Source organism: Macrobrachium rosenbergii, chromosome 18, assembly GCF_040412425.1.
Source record: "Macrobrachium rosenbergii isolate ZJJX-2024 chromosome 18, ASM4041242v1, whole genome shotgun sequence".
NCBI classification, from domain to species: Eukaryota; Metazoa; Arthropoda; class Malacostraca; order Decapoda; family Palaemonidae; genus Macrobrachium; species Macrobrachium rosenbergii.
The window spans coordinates 17,790,164-17,807,340 of NC_089758.1; the positions used below are offsets into that span (position 1 = coordinate 17,790,164).

Consider the following 17,177-nt stretch of genomic DNA (forward strand, 5'->3'; position numbering starts at 1 on the left):
TATGTACTGTATCAACCAATCGTAGGAATTCTTCGGTGGGCATGGTGGAGGCGTTGGGCATGGCCGTCACTGTTTGGCTGGGCAGTTTTTTAAAGAGGACCTCTCTCTCAAAGTCCTGGGTTGACTCGGGTTGGCCATCTGTGACGGGTAGCGTTACCAGCCTCCACAGTTGCTTGTAGATGTGCAATGGCCGCTCGTCACCTATGGCTGTCCCCACATTGTCCAGGAACTTCTTGGCTCTTACAGCGAGTGGCATGCTGAAGGATGACTTCAGCTGGTCCTTCAGTGATTTGTAGGTGACGGGTTTGAAGTTCTGCGAGCCATTTTGCGACTTGCTCGAAAACATTGTCGGCAGGAATTTGAGGACAGCGTCTGGGTTGCGTGCTGAGGAGGCGATTTCCTTTGACCAGAAGATTGTCTCTACCCTGGAGAACTAAGTTTCCGGATCTTGGGTCGTGAAGGGGACAGAACTTATGGAGACGGTGGCAATGCTGTCGCTGGAGAGGCTGGTATTGTTGGGGCTGGCTGGGCTGGTCATCTCCATGGTCACCAATGTGGCGAAGGCGTGAGTAACAGGCAGCATCTACAAACTTACTAATTTATTCAAAACAACGAACAGAAAGGTCAAGAGCTCTTCCAAGCAGAAATGTAGTGCCTGCCAACAAGGCAAACAAAGCAGAGATTAGTATACAGTCAACTCTGTTTCTTCGAGAATGGAGAATGGTATATAATTCTACATACAATTTGCAAACAGAGTTCTGATAAATATAGCTGGAAAGCTGACATTGTATTGCCTCTATTAGGAGTGATACATTTGACGTGACATGATTATGGGCAACAGTATACATAAAAAGGATGTATGATGTCGGCTGTGTTTCTTATATGCGTGTGCTTGGCGCGTATGTCATAAGATGCTTGTTGTGTGGAGCGGATGCCCATAGGGTATGAGTTCGGACGGCCAAGTAAGATGGACGATTGTGTAGGTCTGTGTGGGACCCAACAGCATTATAATGATGTTCTACGTTATCCACATAAACAGTGTCAGCGTTTAAAATGCAACGGCTTGTTCATTCGCTTTCAGTCAAGGGGACATAATTTAATGACACCAGTGATTATAACAGCCTATCTGCTTGGTTCTTTTTCATTCAGTGACCCGTCTGTTGGGGTGATTGGGGGTCGTGGGTGGGGGCGCTGGTAATATCATAATCCCTAAATTCTGAGTGAGTTATATTCCATAATTTAATTATATAATATATGACAGATATCATAACTACAATTTCTGCAATATTTTTAGCCCTCATAACAATTCTTATAACCTTCCAAGTAATACTTATAACCTTGCCTAATTTTCATGACAAGCCCATGGCATTTACTAGAGTTCCTGGTATGAATTTTTGTTTTTAAATTTAGTTACTCAAAAACAGTAATTAACTTATAGAGTGAAGACGTTTCGAAGAATGTGTGTTTCCTGCTCCTAATATTCGCTGAGAGAGAGAGAGAGAGAGAGAGAGAGAGAGAGAGAGAGAGACGTTTAACGACACGCATTGGTAAACATCACTGACTTAAAGTGGAAATCTCCCGGAACTAGGTTCTTGAGCTGTCTTGTCAAAATAAGTATTTTAATGTTTTTCCCCTGAAGTGGTACTAAGCATTCACGTGTAGCTCTCTCTCTCTCTCTCTCTCTCTCTCTCTCTCTCTCTCTCTCTCTCATGCTTGAGACCAGCATGTCTCTGTGAACCTTCACGTTTTTTAGGCCTATCGAACCTCTGTCAAAAACCCTCCTGAACAGAGTGAATGTGCTGATATTTTACAAAGTGCTCGTTTAAATCACCCGTTCAACTTTCCACACGCTCCTTCCCGTGCTCAAAGAGAGAGAGAGGGAGGGAGGGAAGCCACGCCCACCTTGGGGGACGAGTAACTGGAGTGTCCTATAATAAAAAAAAATATGCCCAGTGATATACTGTAGATGTTTTGTCACACTGGCTTAGTGACAAAATGGGGACAAAATAGATGGTATTAACCATATCACAGGTATTCGGAGCCAGGCTAAACAAACTATTATAGAAGAGAGAGAGTTAGCGGGAATTGTTTTTAGACCTATCCTGGCGAGCCGTAGATTGCCAGTAAGAATGCGGAAAATTTTCAGATCTACGGTGGTTCCATACCGTATTTAAATGACTGAGAAAAGTAGAGTAAAAAGTATCAACCTTTAGGGGTAGGGACTGATAGAGGAAACGGAAAAAATGTTTAATGGGAGAAAAAGTAGTGGTCTTTTTTCTTTTCTTTTTTTTTTGCCTAGACTGAAGAGAACGCGTAGTTTCTCTCTCTCTCTGAGAACTTGTGTTCTGTCAGTACATTTAATGGCTCTAATGTTTAAGTAGAAAACAGGGCTATGGTTGATAGGATTCGGCCTTTTATAGTAAAAGAATTCAAGTATAGACCAACTGGACCCTTAATGGTTTCCACGAAACCCCACACTGCGTTAATCAGACCTCAGAAAACGATATTTGAATGACGTCAGTAGGTGGTATGGTGTGTACCCGCCTTCCGTTGGTGGGAGGGGCCTGTTTGGGAGGCCAGGTTTCGAGTTTTTGGAAAACGTTTTATGCAATTAGTGAAAGGCCCCTTATTGGCTGTTTTAGCCGGCAGTGTTTTCTTATTTCCGTTATTTCCTGATGTTTCCGTTGACTGTGGCTGTACTTCGAGCGTACTTCGAAGGTTAACCTATAGTGTTTGTCTTCGTAAAAGGTGTCTCTCTCTCTCTCTCTCTCTCTCTCTCTCTCTCTCTCTCTCTCTCTCTCTCTCTCTCTCTCTCTCTCTCTCTCAGGGCCTTTTAATCTAGTGAAGAATGACCAGAGGCCGTTGGAAATAATTTCAGTATCTCATAACACTATTGCTGGCATTATTCTAGAAGGGTTAAGAATCGATCACTAAGCCTATTGGTCATGCTCAAGCGCTTCCTGTGCGTTATTTATTTTATTTATTGCAAAATGTATTGTAGTGTTGCCATGCATCCGTATGCCCAGCTCCACCCCCTTCTCTCTCTCTCTCTCTCTCTCTCTCTCTCTCTCTCTGTGTGTGTGTGTGTGTGTGTGTGTGTGTGTGTGTGTGTGTGTGTGTATACGTCTGCCCGTTTCCCGTCAGCGTTTTTCCTCCATTAGGCCTAATGCAAGCAGTGGCGTAGCGGGCCTTCCATCAGTGGGGCGCCTAGGTGGGCCAAGATATTTTTTGGGGGGCCAAAGAAAATTACACAAAACTAATGTACCAATTCTATAATTAATAAAATATACTATTCTCAAATATATATATATATATATATCCATGTGAATGAAGGAAAATTATAGTATTAGTGATGAGTAAACCTGTATTTGAAATGATAGAGCTCAATTTTCAATTAATTTTCATCTCTTACTACTGTATACCCAAATGCATCAAATACGTTAATGTAAATTTCCTTACAACCTTATATTCAACACTAGCCTAATTTCTATGATCAAGTTTTAATTTTCAATTATAGTATAATATCCTTGTTCTGTAAATATATCAAAATGGTGCATATCATCAATAACACAAAAGACTTGTGATCCTCCAAAATCTCTTCAAAATTTCAACCTATTTCATTCCCTCCTCTTCATCTCCTCTCCCTGGAAATTAAGTCTAAGCAGCAGTAGCAAATTGCATTGCACTTATTCAAAACTGTAATTATAGTTTCAATCACTTCATACATAAGTTGATTACATTAAGTTGGATCAAAATATCATGAGCGAACATGTCATTTGTGTTAAAAACCTATAACTATATCCATTCATTTCTCAGCTCTGTATAGGTTGTAAAGGGTAACAAGAACCATTGGATGTATAGCACAACTGTAAATAAACTAAAAATATTTCAAATAGTTTCTCAGATAAAACATTCCAATGGCATATAAATGGATCAAATAGAGAACATTAATACCATTAGAATCGATCAAATCCGATCAAAACAATAGCCTCATCAGCAGTTTTCGACTGTTGTAGGACATGATCGCTAGGGCGAGAATATCTGCTGTTGACCACCAAAAAGTTAAAGTTTAGCTTCAAAAGGAATTTCGAGGGGGGGCGGGGGCCCAGTTGAGGCGCCAAGCATCTGATTGGGGGGGGGGGGTCCGGGGCCCCCCATAGCGACGCCACTGAATGCAAGAGGTGGTGATTTTAAATTGTGAATTGTGTAGTTGATCTAATGGGCGTCTGGGATGCATGCCTCCATCTTATCTTATTATAATCTGTGACTTCAACTCTCCGTAAGCAGCTATCATTCCTCTTGCGTTACAGTTTTTTATTTTTTTATAAAGTAGCTATCATCCCTCTTGCTTTACAGTTAATTTGATAAAGTAGCTATCATTCCTCTTGCTGTACAATTATTTTGATAAAGTAGCTATCATTCCTCTTGCTTTGCAGTTTTGATAATGAACAGTTAAACATTTGTAACGTAAAAACTTAACGAAAATAATAAAGTTCGTCATTCAAAATAAATCCCCCCCCCCAAAAAAAAAGAACACTCAGGAATTGCATTATGCAATGGCTGAATTTATCGAACTGATTACTGGTTGCGTGTGGCAATATGGATTTGGGTGATATCACACTCGTTTGGTGGGCACAAGTACGCAAATTCAGTTGTCAAATCCATGTGATTGGAATATAATTAGGAGGCTTGAGGTAAAAGGTTGAAGTAAAAAGGGTGGGGTAATGGATTCTGTAAGGATGAACAGAGGGGTGGGGTGTGTGGGTGTTTGTCGCCACCTAACCAACTTAACCAGGTGCTGCTTCTACTAAGGGTTGTCTGGTTGTTTGGGGCCGTGTTTCTTACTGCTAGTAAGTCGGTTTTCGAGGAACAAGGGCAGTTGCTGGTTTGATGGGTTTGTCTTTGCCATTCCCTGTGCAGTGAACGTCAGTGATGGTTGGCATTTTAAGCCTTCCGTTGCCCGAAACTAGGCCTGTTCATTTGAAGGTAGCAAGAATCTAGGAGCTTGGTTCCCTATCTCCGGGCGTCAACGATGCAGGGGAGTTGCAAAATGAGGGTCCACAACAGGTAGCTCTACTGGGTAAGTGCAGATAATGAATGACCTTATAGAGTTTTTCTTTGGTGTTTAGTTAGCCTTCAGATGGTATCGCTCGAAACTGCGGCAGCGGTAGATATTCGTATGTGCCATAGACTTGAAAGGCAAGTGGAAGGTGAGGGTTGAAAGGATCGAGTGTTAAATTTAGTGAGTGTTTCAGCCGTCAGATGAGTGGAGGAGGAGGCATGAGGATTCAGGTGGTGTTGACTGGTTTCCTGTAGCCTTCTTTGCCGGTGGAGGGCGGAGAGCTTCGTCGGTATAATAACCGGTAGGGGGCTGAGGGGTGGCGGGTCTCCTCTTCCCAAAACGAGTCGTGTCGTGGCGTGTCTCCTCTTCCCAAAACGAGAGGTGGCGGGTCTCCTCTTCCCAAAACGAGTCGTGGCGTCTCAGGAAGTTCCAAGATCTTCAGACACTTCCGATCGTCGAGGAATAAACCAATTAAACAGCAGTAAAACGACGATTAAACCGTGATATGACGCAACAGCTATAGGCTTAAGCTGACGGTTAAGGAGTGGCGGTATTGAAGCTAATGCTGTTTCACATCGAATGTGCCGAGGGTAAATGCATTCAGGGCAATGAACTTCCCAGATGGCTCATAAGTAGGCCTATATCCAAACAAACTGCAAACTTTAATAACAAAAACGGACGTTTCTGAAGGGTCGTTCGATTCAATGAGGGACGGACTAAAACCTTAATATTGAAAGAGCTGGTTTGATAATCTTAATTTTTTCCTGGAGTCGGAAACATAGGTCTAATTGGCGCAATAATTCAATGCTTGGACTTTTTAAAATCCCATATGAGTGGCCATATTCGTTTCTTGTATAAATGACATGCAGTTACAATTTCATATGAACTATTCTCTATTCATTTATATTTTCGGTGTAAGTCAGTTTTAGCATAATTGTCCTTGTACTTTACCCCTGTTCTTGCTTTCTAGACCCATATTTAGAGCCTTGCATTTTATCTTTATTTTCTGGTTCCTTTATCTTGCTGTCCAACCACTTCAACACTTTTAATAATAATATAAATAATATACACAGGTCTTCAAACAATTTTTTTTTTTATTTGGGTAAACGGCACTCTGAAAAAGATAGTTTGCATACTGCTGGAGTAATCAACAGAAGGGCCCTGGAAGAATAATTCCTCGATACACTGAAATCATGGTTTGTTGGGGGGGGGGGGGTATATATTCGTTCATGATTGTTTTGGCGTCACAATTCCCTTGGTGAGAGATTCACGATCTGTAGTGTTAAAAGGTTTTCGCATATATAATACATTGATCCCTCATCTCTTACCGAAGTTCCAAATGGCACTTATTTTGTGGTGTAGAGTGAAATGATTCACTAATAGTGAAACCAAATGAAATATACTGAAAGCAGTGTTTACCAGAAATAGCTGGTTAAGTAAAAATATGATATATGTCTGATGTTGCAATTGTATGACCGGCAGTAACATGATCAGCTAGTGTCTAAAATGACGTGGGAGCATGTTGTAGACATTAAATGTGCTTACTTATTAGACCATATTATTCAGGAAATATGCCTTTGTTCTCTCGCCCCCATTTTTTTTCAAATGTTTTTTTCTTTTTTACAGTTGTCAGAAAAATCCGTGGAGGAAAACGGAGCGGACTAAAGGCCATGTCTGTCTAGCTGTCACCATGTCTTCTTGTAGGGAATAGGCCTATTCCCGTTTTATTAAGAGGTAAGAAGAAGCTTGCTTGCCTAAAGATGGGATTTAAGCTATTATATACATAATTTTTCATGTCATTCTATTATGAAATTTGCTTTCATTTTGTTTTAGATCGTTCATAATCTAAGAGCATTGTGTGTGTATTTACTGTTTAGTACTTTTTGTAAGGTTTGTGTTTGGTGAGGTGAGAGTTTTCATTTTACTTAAAATTTTGAATTAGTTTTTTATTTTTTTTTTATTTTTAGGTTGGTACAGCCCTCGCTTGAAGACCCTTATTTTATATTTCTTTTGCAATAATTTTTTCTTAAATGTCTGATTGTTTGAAATTTCAATAATCCAGTCTCATTGTGTGTATTATATTTTGCTATTGTTTGTGTATTTGTATGTGGTATTCACATTCTTAATTCATTTTTTTTTAGGGTAATGAAGCCATCAGTCATACTATCGTTGAAGGCATCCTGTCAAGAAATTTGCTCGAAGTAAGTGTTCCTGTGGCTGTTTTTGACAGTTTCTTTATTTACATATTGAGAAGTCTTTTATTCTTCTGCTTTGGGAAAAATAGGTAGGAATTTTGTAGGGATTATAAAACACTTTCTTTGCATTTTGGGACACTGTCCAGTGCTCGTCACTTTTGACGGTACATTTTGCAAGTACACAAGAGAGACATAACTGTAACTGATCTGTTTACACTTGGATGTCTTCATTGCTTCTGTCGAGGAGATTTTTTTTTTTTTTCCTTTGTTTGGTTCGTTTATCTGTCTGTTGATTCACAAGATTACTCAAAAATTGGGTGGAATTTTATGGTATTACCTATAAAAGGTTGGCGTCGTTGCTGACAACAAATGAGTTAAACTCTGAGAACAGGAATGATTTTCATGAATTATCGTACGCAGTCTTGGCACCTTGAGGCTGTCCTGACCAGCCTTTCCAAATATCTTCACTTATCACTGAAGAGCATACTTTTTGACGAGCCGTAGGCCTAAACCTCAGTCTGGGAATGATCTAGAGGTTTCTTTAGACTACCATTGTGATGATGACAGCTGTTATAAATTACAATTATAAGCTTGGTTTCAACTTTTTATTGGCGATTATTGGGTTTTCGTTAATTAGGCTGTTATGAGGCTGAGGAAAAGGATAAGTTGGTCTCGTATGCGTCTAGGTGAGGGTATTAACACGTTTTAAAGGTGCTTAGTGGTGTCCTGTAATTAGCAGCCTTATCTGATTGTGATATCGCAGTACGCTACTCTCTCTCTCTCTCTCTCTCTCTCTCTCTCTCTCTCTCTCTCTCTCTCTCTCTCTCTCTCTCTCTCTCCATACAGAATTGTTAGCTTGCATGCCCCAGCGACTTTCAGACTGCCTTTTTCTTGCACCAGTGCCAATAGGTGTTGTAAATTATAACTTGCAAGATATTTTTGGATGTGTACGTCTAAACCTTCCAGTAATTTCCATGATAGTTTAGAGATGAGAGAAATGCTTCTGATGGGTTGTTCTAAGGACTAATGAATGATTTTGATGGCCTCTCTCTTCCATTGACTGGTTGCTATGTATTCAACCGGTGGCCTCTCTATCAGATTGCATTCTTGTTGAATCATTACGACTGTGTCTCATATGGTGTGGTAAAATGGCAGTTTCCGCAAAACCTTCATGTGTTTGTTCCATATGGAGGCGTCGCCAGAATTATATATACTGTCTGGTATGGATAGAATGGTTGTCAAACACTTTTCGTGTTTTGATACTTGGTTTTCAGTATTCATCGTGATGAACTGCCAAATAGTATATCTACTATTTGAAACAGGCATCACATAGGCATAACATGCGCAACGCTCTCTTTAAAGAGTTTTAGTATGGGAAATGAGCCGTTGTCATGATTCCTTTCCCTTCTATTCGCTCGTTTCGAATTGATTAGCTCAGCTGGAGGCAATCGGGCATCATTGTAACCCATGGTAGTTAGACCCTGAGTGGCGGAAGAGGTGAGGTCTTAGATGACTGAAACGGAAATTTGATTGAACTTGTACGATTGTCATTGTGGCTGAATGAACTCTGTGGGGAAATTCGCGTCTTTGTTAGGAATGAGATGAAGTTATGAATAAGATAGTGAACAAACTTCTATCAAACAGCGCTTGGTGAGTCGTCTTGTTGACCTACTGTACAGCGATTAGTACTCTGTAGTACTGTAGTTAGTTTCTCTACAGGCAATGTTATTTGGTTTGTATTTTAGCCCTACTTCTAGTACTGTAGTTAGTTTCTCTACAGGCAATGTTATTTGGTATGTATTTTAGCCCTACTTCCAACCCCAGAATTTTAGGTCTACTGGTCGCAAAACTTTTTTTTTTTTTCGGTTGAAATGATCAGATACGTGAGAGCAGTCAGCAACCCTAGTATTTTAACCCCCTCTCTCTCTCTCTCTCTCTCTCTCTCTCTCTCTCTCTCTCTCTCTCTCTCTCTCTCTCTAGAAGATTCTGAGGAAATGTTTTAAATATTTGTAATGTGCAGCGTTGATATTCACACTTGTGCGTGCGGAGAGAGAGAGAGAGAGAGAGAGAGAGAGAGAGAGAGAGAGAGAGAGAGAGAGAGAGAGAGAGGGGGCAAGTTTTACTTGTTTTCTGCTAACAACTTTTATCGGGGGGAAGGTTTAATCAGCATTTCCGTCGAAAACAGACGTGTTTTTTCCACACTGGGTCAAAGTTTGGAAGTTTAATTTTAGGGGAGAGAGGTAGATTAAATTTTTTTAATATAGGTAAACATCTCGAAAGACTTTGTTCATAAAATTTGATGCATAGACCACAATTTCGTTTTGCAGGTCTACTTACTTTTCATGAGCAGTATTGTTTATAAATGTAGGTAGAAGGAACTTTTTGCATGTAGATTCTGTACATGGTGGAGATTGGATCTTTTATAGGAAAGGTTTGGAAATAGACTTTTGTATATGTAGTTACAAATATAAAATTCTGAAAGGCAATCTTTCAAAACTGGGATGTTTTTAGTAACTGAAGCCAAAGTTCCTTCTAGAACCCTGGTTGATAGTTAAACGTTCTCTCTCTCTCTCTCTCTCTCTCTCTCTCTCTCTCTCTCTCTCTCTCTCTCTCTCTCTCTCTCTCTCTCTCTCTCTCTCTCGCTAACAGAAGGCGTGATTCGACTTCTGTCCCTGAGGGCCTCGACGAGGTAACCTCCATTCCTTTCCTTCCTTTTTGATATACTAATAAAGAAAATGATTTAGTTCGTACCAAGCGTCAATTTTGTGTTCCAAGTTTCTGGATTCTGTAAATTTACGACTACCTTTTAACTTTCATTATTGCTTCCTTGTGACGTATATATGGTCTCAGATCCATATGAAATTCGATCTTGTAGTATGGGCCACTGTTGTAATATACTTTTGCGCTTTAATTTCAACCCCTAACTGGAGTTCAAAGTAGCATTAGTTTTCTTCCCCGTTGCCTGGTGTGCTTTCTGAAAAAGCCTTTATTCCATGTATCTGGTCGAAGTCTTCAGCTACGGCGACGACTCTCGACAGGAGTTTCTTCCATATCTGGTTTTATTCTTGGAGGGAATAATGTTACCCCTCGTGGTTCAGAGAGAGAGAGAGAGAGAGAGAGAGAGAGAGAGAGAGAGAGAGAGAGAGAGAGAGAGAGAGAGAGAGAGAGAGAGAAAGTTAATCTGTTCAGAATTTTCTTTAAGGCTCTTTTTTTTTATCAAGTGAATTTATCAGTGTATGTATGTACGTGTACGTATGTAAAACGTAAATTGTTCACATTTTCCACTACTTGGGAACCACTGGATTAATTCCAAACAAAATCAGTACAAAGCGTTCTCGGGTAGGCGATTTAGCGCTTATAAATTTGAGGTCACGCCCCCTTTTTCCTCGAAGTTTCTAACTTAGTGGATAGGCGTTAGTTAAGCTTTTAGTTTTAATATTTTAAGTATTGACATGGCCTTAGTTCCTTGGGTAGATTATTGATTAATCTTAGGGCCACAGCTTTAGGAAATTGGTAGCATGTTTCGGTTGGGAGGGCAATTTTTAAAAGGTTATTTTACTTTTTGTGCCGCTGAAGTGATACTTTCAAGGTGCATTGCTGTTTGCCACACTTGCTTTAAAGGGACAATTCTCTCTCTCTCTCTCTCTCTCTCTCTCTCTCTCTCTCTCTCTCTCTCTCTCTCTCTCTCTCTCTCTCAGAAAACGGTTTTTGGTATCACAGAAAACTGCTTTGGTGCTCTCTCTCTCTCTCTCTCTCTCTCTCTCTCTCTCTCTCTCTCTCTCTCTCTCTCTCTCTCTCTCTCTGTAAACGGTTTTTGGTATCAATAGAAAACGGTTTTGGTTTTCTCTCTCTCTCTCTCTCTCTCTCTCTCTCTCTCTCTCTCTCTCTCTCAGAAAACGGTTTTTGGTATCACAGAAAACTGCTTTGGTGCTCTCTCTCTCTCTCTCTCTCTCTCTCTCTCTCTCTCTCTCTCTCTCTCTCTCTCTCTCTCTCTCTCTCTCTCTCTCTGTGTAAACGGTTTTTGATATCAATAGAAAACGGCTTTGGTTTTCTCTCTCTCTCTCTCTCTCTCTCTCTCTCTCTCTCTCTCTCTCTCTCTCTCTCTCTCTCTCTCTCAGAAAACGGTTTTGGTATCACAGAAAACTGCTTTGGTGTTCTCTCTCTCTCTCTCTCTCTCTCTCTCTCTCTCTCTCTCTCTCTCTCTCTCTCTCTCTCTCTCGGAAAACGGTTTTTGGTATCACAGAAAACTGCTTTTGGTGTTCTCTCTCTCTCTCTCTCTCTCTCTCTCTCTCTCTCTCTCTCTCTCTCTCTCTCTCTCTCTCTCTCTCAGTAAACGGTTTTTTTTTGACATCAATAGAAAACTTTGGTGTTTCTTCTCTCTCTCTCTCTCTCTCTCTCTCTCTCTCTCTCTCTCTCTCTCTCTCTCTCTCTCTCTTTCTGGTCGTTCCAGCGGACTTACCACCACCCGCGATCAGACCTCGACCTGTCCCGAAGGGCCTCGACGAGGTAATTAGTTACCTCCATTTGGGGAGAGGTGAAAGTAGAGTACACTGGTGAAATCTGGTGCAACCGATTTGTAGCATAGACAGTTTTGGGATGTTCCTGATTCCCCTCCCTCCTCTCTCATAAAACAATAATAATGAGGAAATGAATGATTTAGTTTGTGCTAAGCGTCAACTCACCTGTATGACTCCAGTTTCCTGGAGTCTGCAAATTGACGGCTGTTGACTCCGTCATTCTTTCTTTATTGCCGCCTCCTTCCTTTGTCTTATAATGATCGTCCCAAATCGATTATGAAATTCGATCTTCCAGTATGGGCGTATTGGCTACACTCATATTTTTGCCAGCTGCTTTCCCCCTTAGGGCTGAAAGTCATGAGTTGTCTCCTCCTCTTCCTATCAACTGGTCGAAGTCGTCGGTGTCGTCTTCAGCCACGACGGCCCTTTCCAAGTTTTGATGTGACTTCCTTGTCTGGGTTTATTTTTGGAGGCATTGATATTGATATCAGTCCTCCCGTGGTTCCTGTGTGTGTCTTTATCTGTTCTAGTGCATAATTTTCTGAAAGGCTTTGGATCTCAGGTGAACTTGTAAAATGTAAACTTTTCACATTTGGCACTGCTTCAAACAAAATTAGTACAAAGCATTTCTAGGATAAAGTCTGATTCAACCCTGCACATTTGGAGGGGCCACGCTGCTGCCCAGGGGGCGGGGTGGGGAGGGTGAGGTTGGGAATTAAAACCTGTGAGAACAGGGGGGTCATTTAACTCTCTTCAAAGTTACTTTGTTAATACCCAGATCCTTCTAATCAGTTCTGCAATTTTCCTAAGCTTGCTAGAGAATGCACATTCTCTCTATATATACTGTATATATAGGGTGTTTGTCACTGGGCCATGTTTAGTCCTTCATTGGAAGCACAATTTTCACTTAACTTTCTGCCACAGCTTTCCTTGGCCTGAATACCAAGTCAGTCGTGTATGTACGGGGCAGTATACATAGCGAGTGTTTTCATTTGGATTGCACTTCTCGTCTGTTATTCATTCAAATGGTCTGTTCACTTAGTGAGGCTGTCTCTTATAAAGCCTTATTCTCTGCAATAATCACACTATTTTTCAGTCATACTTGCATCATCTTGCTTTCAGTATCATTCGTGAAAGTGTCAATATTCTATGGGCATAAAATCAGATGTTTCTATGGCTGAACGTTTGGGGGAAAGATTCATCGTTCCTTCTGAGGACTTTCTGCAGCATTGCTGTATTTGCCCTTCTGCTTGTTTATGGACTCGTGTCTCTCTCTCTCTCTCTCTCTCTCTCTCTCTCTCTCTCTCTCTCTCTCTCTCTCTCTCTCTCTCTCTGCAGTATTTTGCTGGTAATACCATTGCAGTGTCTGACTGGATACAAAGGGGAAGTGTTAGGGTTTGATTAGCTTGTAACTGTAAAAACGGCCTTGAATATCAAAAGTTGTGAAGATACTTTTCTTAATCTTGACCAAATTCAGTACTTTAATTTCCTGCTGTTAGCGTTGAGTCAAGTATATGTTGGTGTTCATTAGACACTCATTAGACACTGCATGGAGATGCTCCTTCCTTCCTCATCCACTTTGCAAGGATGTTGAAATGAAGCATTAGTCTGGCTGAAGTTTTTTATATATCAATTTGTGATTTATTGAATATGGAATATAGTTTTCCTCAAGGGTCTTGAATCAGTCCACTGACTAGACCAAGATCTTATTAACACGCAAGTGCTAGGTAGTAGGGTTAACTTATTACGTCGCTTACCGAAAAGTCTCGGCCTCCTTTTTTCTGTCTGCGTATTTGCAAGGGGCGCTATTCTGTATCATGGCTGTCCAGCATATATGAAATCGCTCTACATATTAAGCTTAATTATACGGTGACTCTTGACTGCCTTCTCCCCATCTGGTAAATAGATGAAGCTGGTCAAGCCTCTAGCTTAATGAAACCACAACTTCTTTCACCAGACTGTTATGTTACTGTTGCAAATTTGAATAACTCTTCTTCCAGTTTTCATAAGGCAAAGGCGTTAGCAGCGTTCACTTGAATCCCCAATCTTTTGTTTGCATAGACTACCAGTGCTTGGTCTATTCTATGTAACTCTTGACAATTGGTCATTGTTTAGCGAGAAAGTCCCTTTCTCAGACTGGGTCAGTAGCTCTCTTTTTGGCTATACACATACCTACTTACGGTGCTTTTCAGTCCCAAGAGCTCTTCCAGGAGCCTTTGGAATTTTAAGAGATTTTTACCGGAGCATTTGACATTGCAAAGCAGAGGTCCGATCTGCTTTGGTCGTCATTAAATCGCACCTGGGGTGACCCTTCTTGGTGGTAATGTTGGTGGTAGGCCTACTCACTCCCCTGATTGTTCCAGATTTTCGGTTGTACCGTTTATAGTATGGCTAGTGTGCTACTTGTATACGAATTATATGGATCTCTCTCTCTCTCTCTCTCTCTCTCTCTCTCTCTCTCTCTCTCTCTCCTGTTTTTAAGTGAGACGTTTATGTTAGCACTAAAATCAGTGATCTGAATGGTAAGGTATTTGTCTTGTCAGTGAACTTCATGTGGTTGCATAAGAGTAAGTCTGCTCTAAATCTCTCTCCGTGAAGTTTTTGCATAAGAGGAGGGTGGGAAGGGGGAGTTAGTAATGACGGAACAGTTCAACGTAGGCTTATGTTGATTAAATTGATGAAATACACCGAATATATCGACAATTTATAGATGGACGTGGCTATTCATCCGTGTTATCAAACTGATGAAGATTTGGTAGCTTGAAGATATAGCCATGGCCTTCAAAAATTGTAGAAATATTCAATGTTTTCAACATTTACGGTTACTAAAGCTAAAGATTTTTCAAGTGCAAATTGACTCCAAAATGCGCTTGTTCATATCCGTTCCCTCTATACACCTCTTACTCTGTCAGGGAAGCATGATATAGTGTTTGTCCCAAACTAGTGAATTCAAGTGGCTTTTGCAAAGATATTAAAAATTCTACTAATGCTTATTAGCGATCTGGCTCTTGCTGATCTCTCTCTTTTGAAACGGTGTTTAGTCACTTATAGCTTAGCACTTTTACTTGCAACAGCCCTTATGTACTGCAGGAGGCATTGTGTGTTTGCCAGTACGTGAGGTAATTTTAGTGAGATTTGTAAGTATAGCTTGAACTTTAAATACATTTCAGAGATGATTTAGTTTTGAGACAAATTACTATTACTTACAGTACCATTGTGTAAACTTATCTTTCCAACATGTCATTTAAAATAATGATTTGAGAAAAGTAAGGTCAAGAAGAAATCTTTCCAATATGTCATTTAAAATAATGATTTGAGAAAAGTAAGGTCAAGAAGAAAAATTACTTATTTTAAAGAATGGGATAAAGAAATAAGACCCTCTTTCCTTGTAGAATAGGATAAAGAAATAAGACCCTCTTTCCTTGTAGAACAGGATAAAGAAATAAGACCCTCTTTCCTTGTAGAACAGGATAAAGAAATAAGACCCTCTTTCCTTGTAGAACAGGATAAAGAAATAAGACCCTCTTTCCTTGTAGAACAGGATAAAGAAATAAGACCCTCTTTCCTTGTAGAACAGGATAAAGGAATAAGACCCTCTTTCCTTGTAGAATAGGATAAAGAAATAAGACCCTCTTTCCTTGTAGAATAGGATAAAGAAATAAGACCCTCTTTCCTTGTAGAACAGGATAAAGAAATAAGACCCTCTTTCCTTGTAGAATAGGATAAAGAAATAAGACCCTCTTTCCTTGTAGAATAGGATAAAGAAATAAGACCCTCTTTCCTTGTAGAATAGGATAAAGAAATAAGGCCCTCTTTCCTTGTAGAATAGGATAAAGAAATAAGGCCCTCTTTCCTTGTAGAATAGGATAAAGAAATAAGACCCTCTTTCCTTGTAGAATAGGATAAAGAAATAAGGCCCTCTTTCCTTGTAGAATAGGATAAAGAAATAAGACCCTCTTTCCTTGTAGAATAGGATAAAGAAATAAGACCCTCTTTCCTTGTAGAATAGGATAAAGAAATAAGACCCTCTTTCCTTGTAGAATAGGATAAAGAAATAAGACCCTCTTTCCTTGTAGAATAGGATAAAGAAATAAGACCCTCTTTCCTTGTAGAATAGGATAAAGAAATAAGACCCTCTTTCCTTGTAGCATAGAATATACAATTTAGGCCAAAGGTCAAACGCTGTGACCTGAGAGATCATTCAGCGCTGAAAGGAAAATTGAAAGTAAGAAGTTACAAAGTTGTAACAGGGGGAAAACCTCGCAGTTGCATTATGAATCAATTAGGAGAGGACTGAGGGAGGAACATGGGAGAGATTTTATGAACTGTGGTATAGGGGCCGAAGGGACGCTGCAAAGGACCTTAAGTAAGTGCACCGCATGAGGTGCACTGACGGCACTCCTCCCTACGGGGCTCTTTTGTTGTGTATAAAATCTCGATTTTATTGGTGCACTTTGGAGGCTTGACAAAGAAAGTCTTCAGATGTGTTTCTAACGAGAGATCGAGGCTGAATACACAAGAGAAAATGTTTTTTTTTTTCATATCCTAATCTTTAAAAAATGTGACATTTGTTACAAAGGGCTATGAAGTAATACTGCTTGACATTGTTTGCATTTAATTTTGTCATTTCCCGTTACAAAAATATGCTTATTCAATGAAACAAAATTAAACAATTTGCTGTTGCCTAAGATATAGATGGGTAACATGCCAGTTTATAAATTTTGTAGTTGTAAATCAGTTTGTTAGAAAGCTTATGAATTTTGTACAGGTTATATCAATTTCAGCTTATGAATTTTGTACAGGTAACTAATATATCTCTTCCTGTTTTGCAGTTGAGAGAGAGAGACAGCCTGAGAGGAACTCAGAGCAGAGAGCAAGAGAGAGGACTCGAGAGCAAGAGATGATCATCGTCGCAACAGCAAGCGAGAGGACTCGAGAGATAAGAGCAGCCTTATACTGTTCAGCTCGAGAGCAAGGGAAGATCGTCGGAACAGCAGTTGTATAGAATATTAAGCCGGTAATCCAGGGCTGTTTAAAAAAAATTTCTGGACGCCTCAAATTTTAAAATTATCATTTTTTTTTTTTTTTTTTTTTTTTTACTATGGGGCGGCAGTCGGCCGGGAGGTGATTTCAGATTCTAAACTGTAAAATTTAGTTTGTAAAATTTATGAAAAGCTGCTTCTAATAAAATATATAAAATGTTCTTCAGTGTTTCCATTTACGTCTTACAATGGAAGGAATAATTTAACAAGTAAAATCAGTTTTACAATAGTAATTGTTTTTATATATAAAATCCAAATAAACATCCAAATATAAAACATCCAAACAGCCGGATTTTTAAACCTGCTTTACTCGTATAGTATGTATTCGTACACTGTATAACCATTGTTGCCAGCTGGTTAT

General features: G+C 39.9%; 1 long non-coding RNA gene across 1 annotated transcript; it reads left to right on the forward strand.

Annotated features, from left to right (window-relative positions):
* Positions 1-4,900: 4,900 nt before the first annotated feature.
* LOC136848163 (uncharacterized) lies at positions 4,901-16,977 on the forward strand. Its single transcript, XR_010855957.1, has 4 exons — positions 4,901-5,080; positions 6,689-6,796; positions 7,204-7,263; positions 16,607-16,977. It is a non-coding gene; the product is annotated as an uncharacterized lncRNA (long non-coding RNA).
* Positions 16,978-17,177: the final 200 nt, after the last annotated feature.